At 38.0% G+C, this 25,676-nt stretch overlaps 1 long non-coding RNA gene across 1 annotated transcript in view; it reads left to right on the plus strand.

Moving 5' to 3' along the window:
* Nucleotides 1-726: 726 nt before the first annotated feature.
* Nucleotides 727-25,676, plus strand: part of LOC120304612 — a 62,690-nt gene continuing 37,740 nt past the window's right edge. The window contains exons 1-2 of the long non-coding RNA XR_005555774.1: nucleotides 727-775; nucleotides 20,027-20,134. This is a non-coding gene — a long non-coding RNA (uncharacterized LOC120304612). The remainder of the gene's footprint in view (nucleotides 776-20,026; nucleotides 20,135-25,676) is intronic.

The following is a 25,676-nucleotide window of genomic DNA, read 5'->3' on the forward strand; positions in this document are numbered from 1 at the left end:
ATACCTCTAACTCTAATTACTCTGTTATTCTGTTATTCTTCCATCAAACACTGCACCAATTGAAGACTGCACATTACAGTTTGCAGAGGAAAACTGGGGGTTTCAAACAAAGTGACTTTGATTTGTTGCCACTCTAGCTTTCTGGACAAGTGTCACTATATGCATTTCACTCAATGTTTCATTTGTTGTCCTTTAGTGATGATCGCTAGTTGTAGTCCAGATCTCATAGCCCTGGTTCATGTCTACATCTAAAAATGTAACATATGAAAGAAAAACTCCAGATGGAATAAATACTACATTTAGTCAATTCTCCTATTACCTACAATCTTCTCTTGTCCAGCAAGCCATTTAGCACAACTTAACTAGGGGCTTACAACTCCATGTTTTTATTTGCCTCATTAAATGTGTAGCAGCAGAACTCTTTTGTGTTGTAAAATAAAGTTCCTAGTGTGTGCTACTATACTATGCAGACTAAATATAGATTTAGTGTATGAAGTTCCAGTGCCTGTAACAAAATGTGTGTGAAAGAATGTTTTTTACATCTTACTCCACAGTACTTTTAAAAAGAAAGGAAAGCTACACCGAGCTTTCCTGAAATAAAGGTCAAGTCTTAAAATAAAAGCTCTCTGGAATAGCTAAGAAGTTTGAATGAATGTTTTCAATTGAGAAATTATATTGTTAAAAGTAGCTGAATTAACATTACCTTATTCCTCACTGCCATTCCAGGTGAAGGATGTTCTAAAGAGGTTTATGGATTTGCCTAGCAGTATAAATGGTGAGTAGAATCAGAGAAAGGAGCAAAAAGATTGAAAGCTGATTAGAAAGAAAACAGGGAAAAAATACACGTTATTCCTTGAAAATATCAGTAAATATTAAATAGAACAAAATAAAGTTTACTATTTGCCATGGCAGCCAGAGAATAGGACAACAGATTCATTTTTTAAAGCTTTTAAATGATGAAAATATAGGAGCTAAAAGTCAAAACCTCACAATTTGAGGTCTGCACACAGACGCAGATCAGATTAAGACATTTAACACTTTTCTATAAAATGAAGCCATCTTAGATATTTCAGTTTACTCTCATCAAACTGCCCTTCTTCCACATCTCTTGACCTACTTTTAAATATATGGTTACTATTTTTAAAAAGTAAAAGAGAAAATACGCATGTCATTTTAGTTTTAAAATAGCAAATTGCTTCTCGATCGTAAAATATTTGATTTGTTCATAAAATGGCATTTGGTTCTGTCATGAGAGATTATTTTACCTTTATTTATTTTATTATGATATTTAGGCACTTTTTAAAAATGTATTAAAATTAAATCTGAACAGAAAAATATCTGGAACAAATTATTTCCTACATTCATACAGTAGCTGTTGTTTAACTCAAATGGCTGGTTCAAAATATTCTTAAGATTGAAGGCAAAAGACCTCAACAATTTCACATATCACAAAGATCCCTTAAGCACAATTTAACGTCTTTACTCATACCATTGTTTTCTATAAGATTGGCTTTAATGCTGTATGTAAATGGACCCATCTTCTTTTTAAAATATGTGTGTAAGGGGAGGATCCATAAATACAGAAACACATGGAATATTTTTCAGCTTTTCCCCTGATAATTGTTTTAAACTGGGTTAGCAATGAATTGCAATTATTTTCCTTAAAAAGACTCTACCTGAGTGATGGCCAATTAAAGAGAACTTAGTACTAAATGAGTACGCTTTCACATTTCAATGTACTATAGGCACACCTGAATAAATAAAATCCTTAATTGCTATAAATAGTCTTCTTGATATAAGAGAGTTCTGGCTGTAGGTTCTTTATAATGCCTCTGTCACTGTCTCTTAATACTTGCTCTGTGCAATATACTCTTAATATCAAGCCTGCTTATTAATCTACATTTCTTCCCCCCCCCTTTTTTTTTCTTTTCTTGTTCTTCCTTCTTTAAAAAAGATTAGTCTAGACTGTTCTTGTAGCAGGAGTTCTCAGTGGGTTGCCGTAGGAACAAAGGACCCAAGTAAATATGCTTATGGAGAAGAAATGACTACTAATTAAACGTGAATAGCATTTATAAATTGTCCAGTTCTCACAGAAAGCTGAGCTTAATATGCATTGATATCCTAGGCTAGTGGGGGAGGAAGCAGAGAAAACACCAGCTACATACATATTTTTTCTCTTTATAAAAAAACGGGGAGGAACACATGCCCCTGTTACTCTCAACCCACCTGGAAAGTGCAGACCAAAATTTTAAAAACATAAATGCTGTTTATACATCCCCCCCCCCATTAATGTCATATATGAACTCTTTTCTTGCAGTTCTGCATCTGATAAAAGACATTGGGCTGAGGGGTAGAAAGGCTGATTACGTTGAATATTTCTTCACCAAAGTTTAATTTCTCTTTTATCAAATGGCTGTAATGTCTAGGCTCTTTTTATAGTTTTTTTTCTAAGAGCTTCACAGGAATTTCTGTACCATAGGACATTCCTCACTTCTGATCGACTGCGAAAGCAATTTTTCAGCTTCTCGTGGCTGATGGAAGTGATAGATCTTTAAAATGAGAGGAAACAAGTTTACGTTGAATTCGTGTACAGGTGGGGAAGGGGAGTGAGGAACCCTAGATCCTCAGAGAGGACAAGCTATCATTTTGGGTTTTTTTTAAAGTCTTGAACCAGCATTTATGCATTTGTAATAGATTGGACAACACATAAGAGAAAAATTCTTGGCAACAGAAATGCCAAACAGGGCAGTTTTTTTTCTCTTTCATTCCACTGCATTTATTATAGAGAAAAGAAATTAAATGACTCAAAAGACACACACACACACACACACACACACACATACACACACACACAATCATACACACTGTTGCTCCTGAAAATCATTCTAGTTCTCCCTTGGAGGAAACATACATTTTCTTTGGCCACACCCCTTCATATCCCAGGGCTGACTGAGCTCCGCCTCTCCCGGATGTGTTGGGGCTTGCTGACCTGCCATTCAGGGCAAACAAAAAAACGGAGACATTCAACTATGGATTCAGAGGCCCATATTTCACCTCTTGATTTTATCATGGAACCCCAGGCATTGAATATTTGAGAAAATTACATCTCCTATGCAATGGATATGGCACAGCCTGTAGTTGTAAATGATTAATTAGCTTTTGTTCAATAAGAGGAAAAAATAATATTGTGCCTTTGATGTATTGATGAGTACAGAATAAGCAGAGCACAAATCCCTGCCCTAAGGACCTTATTGTGGATTTAAAATTTAGACTAGGAAAACCACAAAAAGAAGTGAAGAGAAGGAAAGGAAAGCAGAGATAATCAAGTCTTCAGTTACGGCGCTAAGGCTGTGTTGCAACATTGACTGGTTGGTGGGTTAAGTGAATGGGTTTGTAATCAGCAAAAATGATACAGGAGCTAGGAGATGATATCCCCATTCTTTTCTTTCCCGTATTCCAGTCAGAAAAGCTAGCAGTAAATTATTGGGTATCCATAGTGTGGCACCTATCACTCTATACCTCTAGGTTTCTTCTGTATGTCCTCTTATGCCAGTCCCAGGGAATGGTTCGGGGGCACTCCAGAGGTTCTTTGGCCCTCCATTGCCCAAACCTTATCACATCAAGTAAAACATGTTATCTTAGAATAGGGGTAGGCAACCTTGGCTCTTTTATGACTCGTGGACTTCAACTCGGAATTCTGGGAGTTGAAGTCCACGAGTCATAAAAGAGCCAAGGTTGCCTACCCCTGCCTTAGAGTAAAGAGGTCTCCTTATATGCACCTTTACATCAATAGCAGCCCAGGGACCACAGGGACTAGCACCTGCCAAACTTTTCCTAGGCATGTGAACCGCAGCAGGAGTCCCGTTCCGATGAAATTTTGTAGTGGTGGCAAAACCAAAGCTGCTACTCAGCTGCCCGTTGAATCCAGGAAACATTCTAGTAGATTCCAGATTCCCGATAAAGATTGCAGGATTGCCCCTAACTTTGTTTTCTCCATTCTGTAATTTATTATACCAATATATATTTTTTAATTTCTGATTTAATATGTTATACATTTACTACCAGAACAGATAATGATACTTGTGCTTGCAGTCACACACTGGAAAACATGTCATAGTAGTTGCCAAAAATAACCCATTGTTATATGGCATAACTGTCATAACTTGAAAAATTGTAGGAAGAAATTGCAAAATAACAATCCAGATATATAATAAGCTGTAGGCTAAGGTCTTGTGAATTCTGGTTTCTTATTGGAATAAGTGAAGATTATGGATATACAGACCTCAATTTACAACAGTTCATTTAGTGACTTTTTGAAGTTACAATGGGATTGAAAAAAGTGACTTATGGTTGTTTTTCATACTTATGACCATTGTAGCAGCCCCATGGTCACATGATAAAAATTCAGATGCTTGGGAACTGATTCATATTTATGATGGTTGCAGTGTCCTGGGGTCACGTGATCACTTTTTGTGACCTTCTGACGAGCAAAGTCAATGGGGAAGCCAGATTCACTTAGCAACCGTGCTACTAACTTAACAACTTTAGTGATTCACTTAACAACGGTGGTAAGAAAAGTCGTAAAACGGGGCAAAACTCACTGAACAAATTTTCACTTACAGCCGTTCATTTAGTGACCAAAGTTACAACGGCACTGAAAAAAGTGACTTATGACTGTTTTTTACACTTAGGACTATTGCAGCATCCGCTTGGTCACATGATCAAAATTTGGATGCTGGACAACTGACATGCAAAATCAACGAGGAAGCCAGATTCACTTAACAACCATGTTATTAATTTAATAGCGATTTACTACTGTTTCAAGAAAGCTATTAACTCTGTCTTGCTTAGCAATGGAAAGTTGGGGCTCAGTTGTGGTCATAAGTTGAGGACTACCGGCATTCTGAAGGATTCCCAGTGATTTCTGAAAAAGGAGGGAAAGGTTGCCTTAGAAGGTTAAATGCTTAAATTGGTATATACCAAGTTCAGTTGCCTCGTTAAAACGTTTGTTTAAATATATATTAGATTTTAAGTGTAGACTCCCCACCATAATTATTTACATGTGTATTCAGTAAGTAAGTATATAGGTACAAATTGAACTACCATGTTTTGAAGTACTGTATAGAACTGGAATTTTCCACTTTTAACCATGATTAATTTTTCAAAATGCTGAGTCTTCTGTACTGTAATCTTTGCCTCTCCCAATCTGTTCCTTCTCAGGACAAACCTGTGATAGAGCTGAATGAAAATTCAGGAACTGGATCTAATCCTGTTGCAGTCAACTAACTTTGCTTAAAAAATCATAATGAAATCAGTCTTCAAATATGATTGGGCCAGGGAGGAAGTAACAACGCTGTGTCGAGCAAAAATAATCAGATGTTTATTTATTTTTATTTTGCTTTTAGTGTCGGGAAATAGCTTTTAAAAATATGTCAAAACATATTTTGCTGCAAGTCATCTGGAAGATCATTAACAGCTGTGGAAATGGCAACTAACCTTGAAATAAGGCCAAAACTATAGCTACCCACCTTTTCTTTGATCTGTCTTATTACAAATCAGTTATCTGTTATTACTGGAATTTAATTTGACATGTTTTCTTCTCTTATTCATTATGCTACTTTCTTTATCCATTACCCTCAGGAGAACAACTATTTAGAATCTCAGTGTGGATTAAAATATCTATAAATCTAAATTAAAAAAAATTATTTTATTAGTCACTATCTACCTTGGATAATGTAAAATTGTGGTTATTGGTTTTGGAGAGAAAAAAAAACCCTAGTCCTCCTCGTACATGGGAATATGAGCAGAAATGTCGTAATAATCTTTAGTCCCTGGAAAAAGTAATATTTCTTGATGACCTGAAAGTGCAAACAGAACTAAGGCATCGTCATAGAAATGAAAGTTGTCATGGGATTATCTAATCATTGTGATTAGGTTTTAGAAGATTAATTTTCAGTATGCATGAGAATAATATTTGTTTTATTCCTTGCTCATATCATGATCATGCCAAGAAGTTATCTGTCATATTGCCATTATTCTGAGCATCAAATAATATGCTCAAGATGGCTACTCGAGAGAAAAACAGAACTGGGCACAATTGTCTTTCAAAATTTTTCATTGGTGAACAGAGAAATTAGTAAATGATATCTATGCATTTCCTTGGGGGGGAAAGACATTCTCCAGCTATTTCTCAAGGTGAACATCTTTTCAGGAAGAATAAAAAAAAATTAAAAAGCCTTCCTGAAGAATGGGAAACATGGAGACTAAAAACTGCTAGAATGTAACATGAAAGACATAATTTGCACCCATCCTCCTCTTAGCTACCTCATAACTGCACTATAGTAACAACAATAGCACTTAGACTTATACATCACTCCATAGTGCTTTACAGCACTCTCTGGGTGGTTTAAAATGTCAGCATATTGCCCCCAACTATCTGGGTCTTCATTTTACTGACCACGAAAGGATGGAAGGCTCAGTCAACCTTGAACCCTATCAGGATTGAACTCCTGGCTGTGGGCAGAGTTTGCCTGAAACACTGCAGTTTCACCATTATGCACTACCCGTGAGAAGGCTTTCAGAATTCTTTCCTCCTTTGAAAGAATACCTTTTCTTATATTCTAAATCAGTCACAGGATTCACACAATCTGCTCAGAGTGCATCAGGACAGAATTGGAACTCAACGGTGCTACCGGTAGATTTTTTCCCCTAGCTGGCATCTGCCTAAACTGACTGTAAGAATAAGTCAGAAGCACCAGTTTAGAAAGTGAGGAAGTACTTCATACCACACTGAAAATGAAGGTAAGATAAAACAAGGGGAAGCATAGCAATATCCCAAAAAATTTAATCATCTGGAATGGATTAAGTATAATACTGAAGCAAAATCAGCCAAATGTATGCTAAAAATGGTTCATATTTACTGTACACAGGCAAGATCGATACTGTCAAATCAAAAGGCTAAGTTGAAGATCTACATGTATGCCAGTTGGTGTTATCCAAACATGATTTTTTTATTGATTTGCCATTTCAGTACTGATTTTTTTTTTATGCTCTCCCTTCTAGAATGAGACAATTTGGAATGAATTTTAAGTCATAATTCCAGCTTTCAGGATCCAAATTATGGATAAAAACATGAGACAACATTTGCACTGATCAAAACACTCGAAATTTTTGAGTGATCCTCAAAGCCATTTTGTGTATTGTGGAACCATGTGACTATTTAATTGCTTGCTTACCTAATTTATGTTCTGCCCAATTTCATAAACTCTACCTATCTTATATGAAAAGCAGTACCAAAAATATCAGAAAAACAATTATTTAAAGTAAGTTTCACAAATTTAAGGATTTCCAAAGGAGTTGGGATTATCCTTAGTAGTGATGATCAATAGTTTGTGAATAATTGTGTAGGCGTTCTGGAAGTTTTTATTCCAAATTATGAAGAATACCATGGTTGTACAATGCAGATTATGTTGTGATTTTCACTGCACATTTGACTTTTGGGGGGGGGCTCAAAAAACAAACAAACATAAGCATGTGGATGTGTCTGAAATGTTCTTGAAATTTTGCTCTTATTAACCAGGTGGGTTAAAAGTTCTTTCTGGTTCAATTGTAACAGGTCAAATTTTGACCCACGGTGATAAAAATTAAAAATGTTAATTGAGGGCATATTGCTCTCAATAAATGAGAGGGGACTTGAAAGAGAGAAGCTAGGATAAATAAATAAACATTTCTCGTGTCTGGCAAACTCAGATGCAAAACATGAAAAGTATATGACTGATATGGAGAAAATGTAATTCTATGTCCTGTGTTGACTATTTCTGCCAAAACAAATGCCACGGTTTATTTTTAACAGTTCTGGATTCAATCACAAGGAGATCTTATTGACGCAAAGCATTTGTGCCAGGTTTAAAACACAATTCCATTTCAGGAATTAGCTGTTTTTCCAGGCGTGGTGCTTTTGAAATCACCACAAATCCATTGTCTCTGTGTGGAGCAATTAATAAAGGGGAGGGGGGCTCGGACCCACACAGGGTTACAGCTTTATCATTTAGGTGAGCAGAGAAACTCATCTGAATAAATGTTTATGGTCTCTCACAAGGGAGAAAGCATTAGAAAGCAAGATATATATAAAGTTGTTTTCTTTCTGGTGAGACCGGGTTTTTTTGGTTGATACACCTTGGTATTTTGACTACTATACTGCAGTTCTACTGTTATAATCACTTTTGCCTTGCGGCCCCCCAAACTAGGGGCATTAAGCAGGCTCAAGTCGATACTGCGATACATTACAAATTTGAATTTGTCAACAAAAAAAGAAATTATACTAAAAATGCGAATCCCGGGTATATTCATGTTGAGAAAAGTAGTTGAACACTGGGATAAATAAAAACAACTGTTTAATAAACTAACAACTGTTTGATAAACTTAGTTTAGTTAGCCAACGAAGGCTAAGTTTATCAAATAGTTGTTAGTTTATTAAACAGTTGTTTTTATTTATCCTGGTGTTCGACTACTTTTCTCACACACACACACTCACACACATATATATATATATTCGCATTTTTAGTATTTTAAAAGACACACACACACACACACACACACACACACACACACACACACACACACATATATATATATATATATATATATATATATATATATATATATATATATATCGTTTAAAATACTAAAAATGTGAATCCTGGGCATTATGTTAACAAATAAAAGAAAAAACGAACACCAGGATATAATAAACCAGCCTGTTTAATATAAATAAGCCTGTGGTTAAGAAGAGTCACTAAGCTTTCGTCTGGCCAAAAACTGCCAGCGTCATCAGAGTTAGAATAGAAGGCAGCTCATATAGCCTCCTGCCTTTGTGCTCCTCCTTATATAGCAGGAGGCTATGTGAGATGCCTTCCCGATCTCCTTCTATTCTAACTCTGATGACGCTGGCAGTTTTTGGCCAGACGAAAGTTTAGTGACTCTTCTTAACCACAGGCTTGTTTATATATATATATATATATATATATATATATATATATATATATATATATATATATATATATATATATTTCAGTAAAAAAGGAAAGCGATCACCAGGAAGTAAAACACCAAGGTTTTAATAAATAAAATCAAGCTTTCGATGGCTAACATCTGCCATCATCGTCAGGATACAAGCCAGTCAGTGAGGAAACCTGCTTATAAGCATAGCCACACCTAAACTCTACGCATGGACCTTGTAACAGGTCCAAGCCAACTAATCCTTACTTTACTTACAGCCTTCAGTGATTCTTTCTTTTAGCTCTTACTTACATCCACCTAGCTTTCAATGGCTAGCACCTGCCATCATTGTCAGAATACAAGCTAGCTAGTGAGGAAACCTGCTTACAAGCATAGCCACACCTAAACTCTACGCATGGACCTTGTAACAGGTCCAGGCCGACTAATCCTTGCTTCACTTACAGCCTTCAGTGATTCTTTCTTATAGCTCTTACTTACATCCACACAACCACCCACTTCCTCCCTCCCTCCCTCCACTAGCTAGCTTGTATTCTGAAAATGATGGCAGGTGCTAGCCATTGAAAGCTAGGTGGATGTAAGTAAGAGCTAAAAGAAAGAATCACTGAAGGCTGTAAGTAAAGTAAGGATTAGTTGGCTTGGACCTGTTACAAGGTCCATGCGTAGAGTTTAGGTGTGGCTATGCTTATAAGCAGGTTTCCTCACTGACTGGCTTGTATCCTGACAATGATGGCAGATGTTAGCCATCGAAAGCTTGATTTTATTTATTAAAACCTTGGTGTTTTACTTCCTGGTGATCGCTTTCCTTTTTTACTGAAATGTATGTACCCAGGAATCGCTATTCTTCAATTTTTAATGTAATTTTAATATATATATGTAGGTCTTTGGTTGTTCGGGTTTTCTCCCGCGTAAAATTGGAAGTGTCTTGGCGACGTTTCGACGAAGTCCCATTCGTCATCTTCAGGCTGGTGTTTTCAGCTTCGTGCTTTGAGCAGCAATGTGTGGTCTTAGCTGTTTCTTCCTTTTAACTTCCTCACACACCTCAACAGCCTATACCCCAAAATACAGTTCACCATGGAAACAGAAGCTAACAACCAACTTCCCTTCCTGGATGTCTTAGTCTACAAGAAATCCAATGGCTCCCTAGGACACACCATCTACCAGAAGAAAACACACACAAACCGCTATCTGCACGCTCTCTCACACCACCACCCAGCACAGATCAACTCTGTAGCCAAGACACTCATCTCCAGAACAAAACGCTTAGCTGACGAACAACACCTAAAACCCGAACTACACACTCTCACCAATGTACTAACATCCAATGGATTCCATAGAAATAAGATTACAAACCTAATCCAAAAAGAAACCCCCACTAAAATCCAAGACAAAGAACAAGAAAACGGCAAAGCCCTCCTCCCATACATAAAAGGCACCACAGACAGAATCAGTAAGATCCTCCATAAACACAACATCAAAACAGCATTCTGCACAAACAGAAAAATATCCACCATCCTTAGAAACCCCAAAGATAAAATTGAATTAGAAAATCAAGGAGTATACGAAATCCCATGCACCACTTGTCCCACCACATACATCGGACAAACCAACAGAAGAATAAGTGCACGCATTGAAGAACATAAGAACTCAGTCAAAAAAGAGGAACCAACATCTTCCCTGGTCCAACACCTTAAAGCCACAGGACATGAAATTGACTTTAAAAATACCAGAACCATTGCCAAAAGTGAACATTTTAATAACAGAATAATCAGAGAAGCCATCGAGATAGAAAAACGCCCACACAGCATGAACAAGCGAGATGATACCTCCCGCCTACCAGCCATTTGGAAACCCGCCCTTATTGACAAACGACTCCCTAACACAAAAAATGATACCAGACCCACACTCACAAAAACCACACAGGAGGTCACCACCACACATCCACGCAAAAAACAAACCCAAAGCCACACCGATGATGAGGCACGACCACAAACCAGAAGCCAGACCACAGCTGCATCATTAGCCACTTTAAACCCCTCCAATCCATACATGAAGCAAACTGACACCCTCCATGAAGAGGAGGCACGACCACGAACGCGAAGCCAAAAAATAGCAAGGCAGCCCAAAATCTTAAACCCCTCTGCAACTCAGACTAACCTGAGCACAACCAAACAGAACACTCCCCCAGCCAATCAGAGCACAGCCAAGCCCCTAACCATTCAGAACACACCTCCACCCAATCAGAACACAGCCAAGCTCGCACCCAATCAGTTCATACCCCCACTGGCAGTTAAAAGGAAGAAACAGCTAAGACCACACATTGCTGCTCAAAGCACGAAGCTGAAAACACCAGCCTGAAGATGAGGAATGGGACTTTGTCGAAACGTCGCCAAGACACTTCCAATTTTACGCGGGAGAAAACCCGAACAACCAAAGACCTACACCAAGAGAATAAAATTATACAAAAGTTAAAAATGTTAAAACTTTTTGCTTCTAATGTAAAATTGTATAAAAACAATTATGAAAAGTTGTGGATTGGGGTACAGAAGGATTTAAAGAATTGGGATAACTTACAGTTATCTCTTATGGGTAGAATTGCAGTTATCAAAATGAATGTTCTACCAAAATTTCTTTTTTTGTTTCAAATGTTACCTATCTTAAAGAATGAACTTAATTTAAATGAATGGCAGAAAGGTATTAACAAATTTATTTGGGCAGGGAAAAAACCAAGGGTAAAACTTAAAATTATGCAAGATTTTTGTGAGAGAGGTGGACTCAAGGTACCAAATTTGAAACTATATTATGACGCTGTGGTCTTAACATTGATTAGTGATTGGATGAACTTATCTGGGTGAGGAATGTTAAATTTACACAAGCGCAGAACTTAAGAGAGAATTTTTATAAAATGTTTTATAGACGGCACCTCGACCCACAAAAAATGTCTATTATGTACCCTGATCTACAGCCTAAATGTTGGAGATGTGGTTGTTTGGACGCTACTTATTATCATATTTGGTGGTCGTGTAAAAATATAAAAGCTTTTTGGATTAAGATATGGTGGAATATTCAAAGAATCTTTAGAAGGAGGGTAAAATTTACCCTGCAATTATTTTTATTAGGTATTGTTACTGATTGTGATGCTAAGGAAGTTATATTGATGTTAAATTTGATTACAGCCGCAAGGCTGTTAGTAGGACAATATTGGAAGAAGGAATCTTTGCCTACTTTACAAGAGTGGTTTTATAAAATTTCTTACTTGGCGGAAATGGCAAAGATTTCGGCTTTCTTAAAGGAGCAATCTCAAGAGAAATTTTTTGTTGTATGGGAAAAATGGATAAATTTTATACAATATAATTTGGATATGGAAAAATATCATTTAGCTTTTTCATAACTTGTATAGATTGTTTTTTTTCTTTTCCCGTCTTTTGTTTTCTCCCTTTTTTTTCTTTTATTTTTTTATCTTTCTTTCTTTTTCTTTTTCTTTCTCTCTCTCTTTCCTCTCTTTTTTCTTTCTTTTTAAAGTATTTTTCTTTTTAATGCTTATGTCACATATATCTTATTATTAATTATTTTATAAGTTGTAAAAATTTGTTTAGGTTTTTTAAAATTTTAAATAAGCCTATATTCAGTTCTGGGAAGTTTGGGGAGGGGGGAGGGAGGGGTGGGTTTGGGAGGGATTGGGTGAGGGTTGATTTGTTTTTGGTTGTTTATTTGTAAAACTTTTAAAAAATTTTCAATAAAAAAAAAACTTTTTATTTACTAGACCTAGCTTTCGTCAAGAGCTCTTGACATCATCAGGGTGTAAACAGCAGCCGTTGGGAGGGCTTATATGCAGCTTCCAGCTGTGTGCGTTGTAATCCAAGTGTGTGTCCTGCATTGGGGTGTGGTTCTTTCTCACCCCTTCTACGTTTTCTGTTACATGTGTCTTTCTCGCTAGTTCTAAAATTAGCTGGGGTATTTCCCCTTTCCTTGCAGTTAGTGCATGTTTCACTAGTTTCCCGTTCGTGATTCTGTCTGTCACGGGCAGTAGTTGCTGTTTTCTGCTTCCTTCTAGTTCCTCCAACTATCCCCTCCAAGCCACGTTCCAATCCTCCTGTTTTCTCGGATCGTAGCCCCCGTGTGCCATCCCGTCCTGCACCACTCTCCCTCCTATTCCTTTCCATCACTCCCTTGGATCTATCATCACTCTCCTCCCTATATTCTTGGGAGGAGTCGTTCCGGAGTGTGTGCATGTCAATAAGGCATTGCCTAGCTCGTAACCGGTCAATCCGTTGCTCACCCCATTTGGAGCTTCCATCCTCATCCTTCATCGGAGAATCTCTCAGGCACGCTCTGTTCGTAGTCTTCTATCCTCCCAAGGAATCAATCACCATGGAGCTATTCCCCTCCCTCTCACAACTCAGCCCAACTAGCGTAACGAGAGTGTCCTTTTCACTCCCCGGAGGGTAAATCATTCCCCCCGGCATGTGCGATTGTAGTCCAAGCGTTCTATCGTATGCTGTATTTCCTATTCCTCCCCCCACAGTTGTTATCTCCGTTCGTATTTCTCCTATTGAACCGATTGGGACGGCCTCGCTCTCTCTTTCCTGCTGCAATTCAGTTGTCAAAACACCTCCACTCGCTCCTTTCATTGGGAAGTTATTCCATAGTTGACAGTCGGGTTTCTGGTGGCTGCTTGTCATTTGTGGGGGATTTTTCAGAGTCCTACCGTCTTGGTCCGAAGCCAAGGGAATGTCCATTTGGTCGTGTTGTGTGTGTGGGGGGGTGTCCTATTCTTCTCCCACAGATGTGATCGATGCCTAGATCTTCCCCAGCAGTTCAAGCGACGGTTCATGTGCCATGTTTGTAAGGTCCGTTGTGCCGGGCACATGTCTATATGGCGATTAATGGAATTTTTCCCTGAAAACCAGGCCTCCTTTAATAGGTGGCCCCCCTTTGTGGCATCACAGGCCAAGATTTGTGTGTGGTCAAAATCAAAGTTATGGACACTTTCAACCATATGCGACCAGATCTGCGAGTATATATATGTAGGTCATTGGTTATTCGGGTAAGACCAAAGACCTATTCGGGTAACCAAAGACCTACATACAAACACCCGCGAAAACCTCAGAATATATATATTGTTTTTACATTAAATGCTCCCTGTAAGGAGAAAACAGGGATAATAAAATAAGGAGAAAATATATATATATTCTCCTTATTTTATTAACCCTATTTTCTCCTTACTGGGAGCATTTAGTGTAAAAACAAAAAAAATGGGAAAATGCCCAGGTTACGGCATTTCCAAATGTATGTATGCATTTCATACTTTTATTTTTCACTGGTCGCTGGGGGAAAAAAATGAGGTAGGATCAGATTAACTATTTTAACTCTTGCCATCACCATGAAAGTAGTGGCAGAGGCATGTAGTAAGCCTTCACATTATGCAGACTGACCTTTCAGCTGAAAGTCTCATACATACCATTTTCTTCTACTTTGTCTTTGTCAGGTATGTTATGTTCTGGAGAGAAAGGCAAGAATTAGAATACTCTTCTGCCTGAGAGAGATTTCCTACAGAAGAACTATATGATAAATGGAACCTGGCATTAGGTTCCTAGTCAGACATTGCTAGATATTGTCTCGGGCTTTTGTGTTGCATGTTTTTATCTTTCTGTGAGACTGAAGATCCTCCAGAAGAAAAATGACAACATTTCCCAAAACTTCTCCTTATTTTCTTCAACCTCTAATCACAAAATCTCTTGACAATGCAAGAGACCTTTTAATTATTTATTTATTTGTATCCCACCTTTATTTTTATTACAAATAACTCAAGGCGGAGAACATATTCAAAGCACCCTCCTCCTTCTATTTTCCCCACAACTACCCTGTGAGGTGAGTTGGGCTGAGAGAAAGAGAAAGTCACTGGCCCAAAGTCCCCCGACTGGCTTTCATGGCTAAGGTGGGACTTGAACTCGTAGTCTACTGCTTTCGAGCCTGGTGTTTTAATCACAAGACAAGGGGCATCCCACCTTGGCAACCCGACTTGTGGATTTCATCTCCCAGAATTCTCCAACCAGCATAACTGGGAGTTGAACTCCACAGATCTTAAAATTGCCTAGGTTGGACATTCCTGCATTAAGCCCAAACTGGGTTTCTGTTGAAATTTCTGTTGAAAAGGAAAGGAAACAGCAATGGATTGTTACAGGAGAGATCTCAGTGAATGGCATCCAGATTCCATTTCTATCCAAAGGTTCTACTGTGGCAGCTGGTGATGGCAATTATCTTTCTGAAAAAAAATTGCTCTAAATACCACTTACTGTCTTAGTTCCAGAAAGGGGATTCGTTCTTTACTTTTCTGGGGGAAAAAAAACCTCTCCAAGGGTAGGCTTAGTGCTCAGTAACATGATAGTTTTAAATGGAAGTGAGGCTTCAGCACCACAAATAATTTCCAAACCTCATGGATGCAAATTCTCAGAGTTTTTCAAAATATTGTTTGTTTATTTATCAAATTTAGAGACCGCCCCTCTCACTTACAGAGCAACTCTTGTTACCAAACTATAATTTTTAATGTGCCAACAAGGGGCAGAAATTAAAAACACACCTGGAGCTTAATCAAATGTTAATTAAATCAAAGTAAAATAAAATTTAATTTTTGCCCATTAAATAAATAATATATCAAGATTAATATATAGTTTAGCAGGGATTTCAATATTAAAGCCTGTCGGATACTTCTCATAGGAAAGCTACCAGTAATAAGAATATTTTCATGACAGGATTAAGCTCCTTGAATACCCTTGGACAAACTGGGGACATCTTATGATGATGGTGGTAGTGGTGGTGGCTTTAACCTAGCAGATATTCACGTATATTATTATAAGGTGACCAACCGTCCTCCTTTAGGGAGGACAGTCCTCCTTTTGTAAGTTCTGTCCTCCCTCAAAAAGTGTCCTCCTTCATGTCCTCCTTTTCGATATTTGAAGACTAATCTGCAGGGCTTTTTTTCCCCCTCATAGAACGCTCAGAATGGCGTTCTGGCACCTTTTTTTGATGGGTTTTGTTTTCAACTTTTGCATGAGCTGTGCTACTCCCACTATTGGCTTTCGAAAGCCAATAGGAATTGCTGCTGAGCGCGCCAAAACACACGGCTGGCAAACTTTGCACATGCAAGTTGTCTGTATTATTGTTGCAATGAATAAAATGTTTCTTTTATTTACGATATTTTTTTCTTCAATTTATTTGTGTCCTCCTTTTCATTGTAAAAAAGTTGGTCACCTTAATTATTAGCCTTTTATCTTAAAATCTAAAATCTTTTGGGATGAACTTTCTATGCGTATTCTACGAGAATCAATGTGTAATAACTCTGAACTCTTGCCCAAGTTTTAGGATCCAGGCATATTAAACAGACATCTTTATTGTTGAAAGTTGCCAGTCATATGTAATTAATGTCAGATAAGTGGTTATATCTTGATTCCGAATTACATGGGAAATGGATATTGTACAATAACCTAAAGTTGAAATTAATGGGAAAGATGTTTTATCTGAGTGCTTGGACAAGTATTTTGAATCAGTTGAATGCTAATTGTTACTTTAAAGACTTCGAGAAATTGTATTTTGCAAATGACTTACAACATTTGCTTGAGAATATTTACTGAAACTTGTACAGTACTAACTAAACAGCATGTTCCAGATAGTCTCCAAGGTACTAACACTTTTAGAATTCTTGGGAGATGCAGCGCTTGAATGGAAACCAACATCCAATATTATAAGAATTTTAAAAGTAGTGTTAGTTACGGATCTAAATTTGGAATAAAAAAACTAGAATGTCTAATTTTGGAGACTCAATAGATCCAAGTGGAAGGAAATGTAAAATGTGCCTCTTATGATTTAAAAAATGAAAGTATTCAAATATACTAATTTATGGCAGCCCTTAAAAATATTTTACTAGAATTGAACATCACAGTTTTTGTGCTAGTATTACAAGGAATGTAAAGATTCTTTGATTCTCCTTCAGTTAGTCCTTGACTTACAGCCAAAATTGGGGCCATAATTTCCATTGTTGAGCAAAGTACTTGTTAAGCAATTTTACAAATTTTTGTGCCTGCCATGATTGTTAAGCCAATCACTGCAGTTGTTATGAATCATATAGTTGTTAAGTGAATCCTTTCGTTCTTTTCACCTTGCTGGCTGAGGAATTCTGGGAGTTGAAGTCCACACATCTTCAGGTAGCCAACACTGAGACACACTGCTGTGTGGCAATACTAGTCAACTTTACTTCCAGGTTTGTGGTTGTTAGGTTTTCCATCAATAATTATGACCCAACTTGAAAACAAAATAGTAGGCAATAAACTGTGCAACCAGTTAGAAGTGTACAGTCATTGTGACCTCACAGCACAGCATGATGGCAGAGAGCCTTTCAGTATATTTTTGTGGCCATTTGGTATGATTCACTGTACTATCACCATTCTTAATGTACTTTAAAATTACATATTGCCTTAATTAAATGTCACCCTATTTCTTTAAAGCAAATTAAATAGGCACAGTCAAAAGTTTACCTTGGATGTTCCATTCCACATAGCCGGCACATATTTAAGATTTTTTTACATATTTGCACATGCTTAAGAATGCATGGTTTGAAGAAACGGTGTCTTGGTTGAAATTTATCTGAAACACTGTGTTGCCATATTTTATTCCAATTCATGTGTCAGTGCATTTGGGGAAGAAATGCAAAGTGGCAGAAGCCGTCGGATTCTTTTTTTTTCCCCGTGCCCTTGCCATGAAAATATGTTATCTTTATCTGTACCACAGCATTACTTATTATCAGCTTCACACACGGCACTTTGTCTTTGATTTACGCAAATAACAGTGAATGTTTCATATATTTGTGAGGAAGTGAATGATATTAGACTATCAATCCACGTGGACCGCAAATCGGGAGTGTCGGGAGGGGGGGAGAACGCTATTACATTTCAAAAGCTGTTAAATCAGTTGTGCCCCCTGGCTGATTTTGTCAATTGTATTTGCGGCTGGTAAAACCAATGATGCCTCGAATACTGTTGCAATTCTGGAAAGTAAATGGTGCTGCAATGAAACTGCACCAGGCAGCCCATATTTCCTGGTTATATCCTACTACGGAATAAAAATGGTAGCTTTTTCTTCCTTTCCTTTTTTTTTTTTTTTAAAAAAAGGCAGGAATTAGGCCTCCACCTTCTGTCACTGCCTCCAGCTTTGCCCCCCCCCAGCAGTCTGCCAACAGGGCACTGTTCTGCCAGTTGTAAATTTTAATTGGCCATCTGGGGAAAGCACAAACCACTGACTAGAGATTAATCAGTAAATTAACCCAGGCATAATACACATTTCCCAGTGGACTCTCAGCAGCTCCAGGCTGGGGAGGTGCAGCTTGGGATTTTTGCGAACTTGTGTTGGGATGCTGTTACATCTTCCCTACTGCTGCTGAACATCTTCTCCCTGTCCTAAAATCCCTTCAGTGTGACCTTCATCCTGCCCCTGATTTGTATGGCAGTTGCAAAGAGGGTTCTTTGTGCGTGCTAAACACAGATGGCACAGGTACTGCTCTTGGGGGGGGGAAGGGGGGGGAAATGTTGACTAATCAGTGCATGTGACAACTTTTCTCCAGTGAACTGTTTTCTGGGCCTGCTAAAGAGCCTGCAGAGAGAAATAGTAAAGTAACTGTGGTTTTACCAGGCCAGTACAAGGGAACCTGATGGTTTATGCAGGACAGGGTGTTCCATGTTCTAAAAAATAAAAGATGCCTTCTGCAAAAATGAAAAACATATCTGTTATGTCCTGGGCTGTGATTGACACAGCAGGTGCAGGAAGCTGCAGAGAGTCCTGGGCAGACCATGAGGCTGCCCTGGCTAGACTGGCTGTCTCCAGCCTATTGCACTTGTGCAAGGCGGGAAAAATACAATACATTTATTGGTTGACGCTGCTCCCTGCAGAAGGGTATAAAAGGGATCCGTGCCATTTTGTGTTGTTCTGTTGAAAATTGAATAAAGAAGCAACTGTTGTTACTCCTGCCTCGTCTCAATGCCTTACCAACACTCAGAACAGAACAATACCTGTTGTCAATTGTTGCTGGAGAGGCAGCAACAAATCACAGCCATTTTCTCTCCCAGTCGACCCCAAACCAAGAAAAATTCCAGGACAGTTGTAACTAGAAGTACCGGATTTGGCAAAACTAGAACCCAGAACTAAAGGAGAAAATCCTACAGAATTCTCTCCTTTCCTGGCAGTAATAAATGCAGAATTAAATAAATCACTAGAAATTTGCTGCCTGCCGTGATAATCAAATCAACTGATAAAAGTGGCCTTCTCTTTGAGACATGTGGGACAATGGCCAATAATGTGTTCTATCGTTCGAAATAACGTTGCTTTCCCTTCAGTGTGATTGTGGTTTCCATGACCACAGCCAGGACACGTGATGAAAAGCTGTGGAAATCCTACAGTGCAATATATTCTCATACTCCAGAAATGCCAAGAGTCCTTGGTCAATTCAGTAGGTTATGAATTAGATTAATACATTATAGGTAACCCTCGGTTTATGACCACAATTAGGACTGGAACCTCTGTTGCTAAGCAATGCAATTGTCACAAATGATCTTCAAACCTTTTGGGTCATATTTGTTGTGAATTACATGGTTGTTAAGCAAATCACAGTCATTAAATGAATCCAGCTTCTCCTATTGACATTGCTTTTTGAAAACCTCCTGGAGATTATCTATATGCCAGTTGCCAAGGGCCCAAGTTTTGATCTCATCACTGCAACAGCTGTAAGTGAGACGAGTGGTTGTAAGTCACTTTATTTAACACCATCATACAGTAACTATATAAATGGCCATAAATGGAGGACTACCTGTAAAATAACTAAACTGATGAAGGCAGGGAAGCTTATCCTCCTAAGACATAATGCAGATCTGGAAGACTCTTACAACAAGGGCCTCAAGACTGTCTTAGCCACCTTAACAATCTCCTATCTCATATTAACTACTATAATTTGTTTTTTATCTGTCAGGTGTCAGAGACAAAGATGCAACAATGCCTTACTGCCAGTGTTTGGTCTGATAGTTCCTGATGCAGTTCCAATTCTGTTTACTCTGCCATGTTGGTATTTGTGGTTCAGGTAAAGCCAAGTGTGAGAATTATTCCAGATACGAATCAACAACCATCGGTTCGGTTCTGAATTCCATAAAGTTCACTGGGTGAACTTTCGTTCTAGCTGAGCTCACATGATTGCTTTTCATAAGTTCACTTGCCATGTATAGGTCAGGTAACCTGCAATGTTTAACCCTATATTTTGGTCTTTGATAGCAAGACAGATACTGGTTTCAGACAGCTGATTATCAAGCTTGCTGATAATATTCCTCTTAAGTTAGAGTTGGTAGCATATGAGCTATGCTAGAAACCACATTCCTCTTTACTCTTGATCAGTGTTTCCCAAACTTGACAATTTTAAGGCATGAGGACTTCAACTCCCAGAATTCCACAGCCAGCAATGTGGAATTCTGGGAGTTGAAGTCCACATGCCTTAAAATTGTCAAGTTTGGGAAACACTGCTCTTGATAAATAGAGGGATGGTGTCTCTGGCTTCCTGTTAAGATTGCACTGTCAGTTTGAGTTTTGCATATTGTATTTTTTTCCATCATGTTTTATTTTTTAATAATGATTTTTCATGTTTGCACAATGATTGTTTTACAATGACTGTTTTATATCATTATTTTACTTGATTGTTGGACTGAGCCACTTCTGCTGTGATAAACAGCAATATACATTTGATAAATAAGTTTTTGAAAACCTAATAAAGTTCCTTCAAAGAAGTAGACTGAAGAAAAGAAGGAACAGTGAAGGCAAGCTTAATTCAGAAGTTATGTCCACAGTATCCCTTCAGGTTCAAGTTTACATAGAAGCCAGAAGCCAACATGCTTCACTATGCAGATGATCACAATTTCTTCCTCTAAGGCAGATGTCAAACACAAGGCCCGGGGGCCGGATGCGGCCTGTGAAGTGGTTTCATGTGGCCCACGAAGCCATCCTGGAAACAGTGAGGGAACGGCCCCCTGTGCCTTGGCCCTGGCCCAGGCCGGCCAGGAGCCAATATACAATTTTGTGGTGGCCATCTATGCTGAAACACATTCAGTCTTAGCTTCACAAGGCCATCTGGAAACAGCGAGGAACCAGCCCCTGCTGCGTTGGCCCCACCCCCACAGGTACCCTTGACACGAATGATGTAGAGGTGGCCACACCCACCCAGTAGGCCACACCCACTCCATCCACACCCACCCAATAGGCCGCACCCACCCTGTCCACACCCACCTGGCCCCCCGAGGGCAACCACAATGCTGATGCGGCCCTCAATGAGATTGAGTTTGACACCCCTGCTCTAAGGTGTAAATATAGCATGAAATTTAGTAAGGAAGGGATGTGCAATATTTCTTGTAGTGAGTATTACCACTTTTAATGAAACATGCAGAAATCCGAGGAGCATGTGGTAGAGCAATACATTTCATTTTTTTTTTTCAGTTTTCAGATGCATTTTTATACAACATGAGATCTACTTTTTAAAATACAGTTTGGTTTTTTAAAAAATATAGATTGACTTTGGTTTCTTGTTGATTTCTTTTTTTGTCTTTGCCACAGTCTTGCACCCATAAAAACAATCAAAAACCTAAAAAGATGTGAGAAAACTATGCATGCTTCTCCATGTTAGGGCAAAATGTAACCCTTGTGGTGGTGTGAGAAAAGAAAATAAGCATGGGGAACCAGGAAGGAGAGTAAAGGGTCAAAAGAGACTCTTAAGCCAACACCAAGCCAGTGGTGCCATAAATATGAGAGAAACTAACCCCTTTAGAGTTTGCAAAGCTCAGAAACAGTACTTGAAAACTGGGTGCACAGATACTCCATATTTTGTCTTGAGCAGAAGTACTGACATCACAGCTCAGTGTTTCTGGCCTCGTTTTTATATTTTAGCACTCTCCCCCCAAAACATATGAAGTGCCTCAGACTGGAACTACGGTTGTTTGTTCAAGCTATTCAGGAAATAATTCTTAATCCTGCGAAATAGCTTTCATGATGCCTGAGCACTTTACAGCCTGCCAGACACAAAATTTATTTTATTGGAGAGCTTTGCGGTATATCCATCCTTTCTCTATGAGGAAATTTTCTTTGCCTGTACACTGCAAACTAGCAAACAGAATCCTTTATTGTATAGAGTACCTTTCCCTAAGTACTTAATAAATTCATAACATAGCGGTGGAACTACCAGACTAACAGGGTTGTGCCTGGAAGAATTATTCACATGAGATAATCTTTTCCATTTCATGTTAAAACAAAACCAACTCCCTGAGTGAAAATTAAAGGTGTGTGTGTGTGTGTGTGTGTGTGTGTGTGTGTGTGTGTGTGCATTCACATACTTGTTTTGTTGGATTATTGATTACTATAACTATGGGAGCAAAGTAGAGTGGACTCAACCCAAAACGATCTTAGAATCAACTCTCATCAAGTGCACTTGCAATTGTAATAATTATTGATCAAATGTGATTGTGAGGGTTCACTTCCCTGCCTTTGAATGCTCTCCAGTATATCCCCATAAAAGAGCATGGTCAATCATATTTACATGTAAAAAAATGTGTCCAGCTAATTTGATTGGGCTTGAATAAACAGTGTGTTTCTTATTCAGATATTTGCTGTATCCTGCTCTCCCTTGCTATATTGGAGAGATCTCTTATAAATGTACCACTCCAATTCATACTTTCAAATAGCTAAGATTTAAAGAGGTGTGGGAGGAAGGGAGGAATATGATGGACAAGTTGCAGTCATATTGAAAGAGGGGGGTGGAATTCATTCAGTTCAGAATTCTGCTTGCTGCCTTTAATCAGATGCTTCCAGGTAGTATACAAGTTAGAATTTATGGTAATGTAATGTTATTTCATAGTTAATCCTACTTCAGACTAGGATGAGAATAGGAAGACATTAATAAGCTATTTTTCACTTTTTAAAGTGGCAAAGGATAGAATTAATATCAGGGATGAAGTAAGAGGAAGGGAGGGAGGGAGGGAGGGAGGGAGGGAGAGGGAGAGAGAGAGAGAGAGAGAGTATCCAATGCCTGGCAAAGCAATTCTCTCTGTAGGTTCCCTTGAAGTCAGATCAATATTCACATAAATATATATGGTTCCTTGTTATCTCTAGAAATTGATCTGTCCATCAGGCACTGCACTCAAATGATCACTTTGACACCGATATCTAATACTATTTTGTATCTACTATGTGTTTGGGAACGGTGCTTACTCCTTCCTGAAAAGAGAATATAACTTTTGTTTGTATTCTGTTTCCTTCTAACACTGAAGGAAGATGATAAATAACTGAAACCAAGAAAATCAAGATGGCCTGGGTAGATCTGAGTTCTTCAGTGTGAACGGGTGAGAAATCAGAGCTAACCATCTTCTTTGGCTAAATAGCGAGCATTTTTCTCAGCAAAGATCACAATCCTGCCTGAGGCTGAGCTTTGTCACCGCTGAGCTTTGTGGCCTCTGTTAGCTTGGGTCTCTATCACAGAGACAGTTCTGTGCAGAAACACAACTCTGTTCAATAAATGATCAATAAAGGAATGGAGTTTTATAAATAGTTTTTTTCTTCCTGTCCCTGAAGACAAGGATCCCAGGGGCTTAAAGGATATTAGAGATGGATTTTTATGCACAGAAAAAAAAATCCGCATTTTGACCGTTTTTTTTCAGTTCAAAACTGCAGCTTATAAGAAGTGGGTGGTGCAAAGCTTCAATTCTCAGTAGTTTCCCCATCAAACCTGACCTAGAAAATAGGCAGTCATTTCTGCCAAGAATTACTTAATGAAAATGAAAGAAGCTGGGGGAGGGAGTGTATTCATTCGAGGGAGGAGACCATGAAAATCATGTGGGTTATTTTAATGCAAGTGATTTTACAGATCAAAACTGAGTAGCTAATTGGGAAAGAATGATAATTGTTTATGAGGAGGGTGGATTAAGTCAGTACAGCAAACTATTTAAGAGTTGCTATAAAATTCCTCAACAAAATATTGTCTCCAGAATCAGAGATTCTGCTGAAAGACAAGAACAGGGAACCACTGCGATTGTCGTTAGGTCCTAAGGAAACAGGACATTGGTTAAGTGGTCCTTTAATCTGATAGAAGAGAATGTTTTATATATTAATGTCCACATCAGAGTATTCACTATGTAACCCAAACTACTCCTGGAGAGTCCACAAACACTCTTTTCTAATCTACACATCTTATCACAAATTATTCATCTTTAAGCCAACATACTGGGTTTTCTTATTTATAAAAAAAACTGTTTTATTCTTTCTTCTTGTCAGATGGTAGACTTGAGGAATGGACCCATGGCCAACTCCCAAAACAAACTGGCACACTGTAGGAACTGTACAGTCTATAACATAAATAAGTTTATTAATTTGAATATTGAATGTTGGCTCAAAAGAGTTTTGAGAATAGCGTAGTTAGCCAAACAAACAAACAGATTATAGAACAAATCAAAACATCCATTTGAAATGTTAACGAAAGCCACATATCAATAGATTGCTGTTGCAGCTCAAGTGTGAATTAATACTACAGTTGCATAATAATAATAATATTCTGAGGATCAAGATCTTACTTTACCAAAAAATTATAGGCCTATATCTCTTTTAAATGTGGATTATAAGATATTTGTAAAAATCTTGGTAAATAGGCTTATGAGGGTGGCGCATCATCTTGTGCATAAAGATCAATCAGGGTTTATAACAGGAAGGTATATGAAAAATAATGTTAGACAAATTATTAATCTATTAGAATATTTAGACAAGAACAACCAAGTTCCTGCAGGGCTCATATTTTTAGATGCTGAAAAAGCATTTGATCAATTGAATTGGCATTTTATGCTAAGAGTAATGGAAGAAATGAATTTTGGCGAAAAGATATTACAAGCTCTTACGGTAATATATCAAAAACAAATGGCACAACTTATTGTTAATGGAGGTTTGTCGGAGGTTTTTACAATAGAGAAAGGTACTAGACAGGGGTGTCCTTTATCGCCATTGTTGTTTGTTTTAACACTGGAAATATTATTGATCAAAATTCGAGAGTCTCAGGAAATTAAAGGAATAGAAGTTAACAAAAAAGAATATAAGTTGAGAGCTTTTGCGGATGACTTGGTTGTTACTTTGTCGCAACCTGATTATTCTGTAGTAAACTTATTACAGTTGATTCATCATTATGGTTTGGTTTCGGGTTTCAAGATTAATGTAAATAAGACTAAAATTTTACCTAAAAATATGTCTAGTCAGGAGAAGCAGATTTTGGCTAACTTGACGGGTTTTGAGATTGTTAATAAGGTAAAATATTTGGGGGTGATGTTGTCTGTTTCTAATGTAAAATTATTTAAAAATAATTATGAAAGGTTGTGGGTCAGGGTACAGAAGGACTTGAAGAATTGGGAGAAGTTGCAATTATCCCTCATGGGAAGAATTGCAGTGATAAAAATGAATATTCTACCCAAGTTTCTTTTTTTGTTTCAAATGTTACCGATTTTGAAAAATGAGATTAATTTAAGTGAGTGGCAGAAGGGTCTTAATAAATTTATTTGGGCAGGGAAAAAGCCAAGGGTTAAGTTTAAAATTATGCAAGACTTCCGTGAGAGGGG

The sequence above is a fragment of the Crotalus tigris genome, unplaced genomic scaffold, assembly GCF_016545835.1.
Source record: "Crotalus tigris isolate CLP2741 ecotype Arizona unplaced genomic scaffold, ASM1654583v1 scf7180000017641.3106099, whole genome shotgun sequence".
Taxonomy (NCBI): Eukaryota; Metazoa; Chordata; class Lepidosauria; order Squamata; family Viperidae; genus Crotalus; species Crotalus tigris.